Source organism: Mandrillus leucophaeus, unplaced genomic scaffold, assembly GCF_000951045.1.
Source record: "Mandrillus leucophaeus isolate KB7577 unplaced genomic scaffold, Mleu.le_1.0 Scaffold453, whole genome shotgun sequence".
NCBI classification, from domain to species: Eukaryota; Metazoa; Chordata; class Mammalia; order Primates; family Cercopithecidae; genus Mandrillus; species Mandrillus leucophaeus.
The window spans coordinates 233,903-236,495 of record NW_012104843.1 but is presented as its reverse complement, the minus strand read 5'-3'; the positions used below and the strand labels follow the sequence as shown (position 1 = coordinate 236,495).

At 38.8% G+C, this 2,593-nt stretch overlaps 1 protein-coding gene across 1 annotated transcript in view; it reads left to right on the top strand.

Moving 5' to 3' along the window:
• Positions 1-2,593, top strand: part of LAMA1 (laminin, alpha 1) — a 173,431-nt gene that overhangs the window by 33,452 nt on the left and 137,386 nt on the right. The window lies entirely within an intron of this gene.

The following is a 2,593-nucleotide window of genomic DNA, read 5'->3' as shown; positions in this document are numbered from 1 at the left end:
GGGGAGGGGAGGGGAGGGGAGGGGAGGGGAGAAGAGAGATGGCAGCTGTTTTGGAGCTGTTAGCAGGTGTTTTGGAGCCATTGTCCTGGTTCTGATTTGAGCTTTTCAGAAAAGCCATCGCATTAATTCTTATTTATTTCCATTCTCTTGTGTTAGAACTCATAAATTTCATGTAAAATATGAGATTGGTTAAGAGAGGCAAATAATTGTAATGTGCATTGTAGGATTTACATAGGAATTATGGAGATTTAATGACAATCAGAATTCTTTGAATAAGTGATAGTTTTAAAATGTGCAGGATTTTTTTTGAAACAAAGTCTCGCTCTGACACCCAGGCTGGAGTGCAGTGGCGTGATCTCGGCACACTGCAACTTCTGTCTCCTGGGTTCAAGCGATTCTCCTGCCTCAGCCTCCCGAGTAGCTGGGACTACAGGCTCCTGTTGCCACGCCCGGTTAATTTTTTTGTATTTTTAGTAGACGGGGTTTCACCATGTTGGCCAGGATGGTCTCATCTCTGGACCTTGTGATCCGCCCGCCTCGGCCTCCCAAAGTGCTGGGATTACAGGTGTGAGCCACCATGCCTGGCCAAATGTGCAGGATTTTAACATGACAAGGTGATACTTCATATATTGATGTACAAGGAACTTCTGTTCTGTAATAATTACGGCAAATAAGGTAGCAAGATGTGCACCTCAGAAGACATTTTCCAAGTTCAGGTTTACAGTATTATGAAAGTAAAATAACACTTTTAATAGCTTTCAGGTGTAGGACATGAATTAATGTGACACTCCTTAATATTTTCAAATCCCCCTAAAGAAAAAAGAAAATAGCTTCTTTTTTCTTTTCTTTTTTTTTCTTTTTTCTTTTTTTTTTTTTTTTTGAGACGGAGTTTCGCTGGTGTTACCCAGGCTGGAGTGTAATGGCTCGATCTTGACTCACTGCAACCTCCACCTCCCGGGTTCAAGCGATTCTCCTGAGTAGCTGGGATTACAGGTATGTGGTCTCGAACTCCTGATCTCAGGTGATCCACCTGCCTCGGCTTCCCAAAGTGCTGGAGTTAGAGGCATGAGCACCACGCCCAGCCAAGAGCTTCTTTTTTACCTTGGCCTTTGTGTTTATCTCAGTCGTAAGAATGGTTCTCTGGAAGATTTTGGTTTTTCCCATCACCTTTCTAACGTATTTTCCTTTTTCTAAAGGAAAAAGTAAAAGTGTGTTCATTATTAGGAATGTGGTATTACATGAGTTTGGCCAAATTAACACCTGGATATTTTACATATAGATTTCAAACCTCTGTAAGTCTATCCTTTGTCTTGAAATTTGTCATGCTTGACTTCATCCTGAAGGGATGGACTAAGTTAGTCTGAGGAATTCCAGAAGGCAGTCTCCATTTTAGATGTTTAAGGCATTTTTAAAAAATAAACATACACATGTAGTTGTAGACTGCTTTAGGTAATTTTCAGTGTTTTAGGGTAGGCTTTTAAAATAAGATCACTTAAAATAAGTAGTATTCAGAAATTTCTTTACCATTTACACAGTATAAAAATTCTGCTTGTGCTTTGTTGTTTTTTTTTTTTAAACAAAGCACATTATGCTTATATCTGATCAAGTCTTTCTCAGATTTTTTTATTTATTGAGCCTTTTTATTACAAATACTTTTGAATATGTAGAAAGCATATTACAGTGAATTCTGGAGAAATCATGGACTGCTGTCTAATACATTACAGACTAGGTGTTCTTGGTTCTCAGCTGAGAGACTACATCAGGGCACCAGCTTGGTCCCGAGACCTTCAGGATAAGGATGGAGGAAATATAGAAGCAGTTCCATTTGTGTATTAACTGTTGGGTTTTGGTGGTGTGATTTGGTGGAGATGCATGAAGTGTGGTAGGGTGATATATACAAAGTGAAATGTGATAGCGTGAAGGATGTAGAGTACCTAACAAACTCCTCACGTTTAATAAACCTGAGTTTTTTTCCCTCTGTCATATTTCTAATACGCAAGTTACTTTAGATTCCCAAAGAATCTTCAGATATCACCAAGGGAAATGTTAAACAAGGGCTTAATAGAATCTAATCACAGTTAGCTAACAGGATTAAGGAGTGCAGTTATGCAGATTTTGAGAAATTCATAAGTCAATAATTACTCTGTTTTTTCTGATTAGGAAATTAAGATGGAATCATCATAGAAAAATGGAAGATACAGATAAGCGTAAACGGGCAGAAACACATCATCTCTTCACCCTGTAGCAATCGCTAATTGGTATCTTGGAATATTGACTGTGTCATTTGCCTACAATTCTGTGCATTTAATAATGCTACGACAGTACTATTATGTATTACATACTTACTGCGCCAGACATTGTGCTATGCACTTGATAAGGATTATGTCATTGAAGTCTCATAATCGCCTGAGTTGGCTCCTGTTATTATCCCCTTTAGACAGATGACAAAACTGAGACTTAGAGAGTTTAAAGAGGCTTGCTCAAGGATGGGACTCACTGAAACTTAAGAGCCTGGACTCTGCATCGTTGCACCACTCTGACCGTCCAGCTGAGACAGATGATGTGATATATAAATTCGTGTTTGAATTTTTTT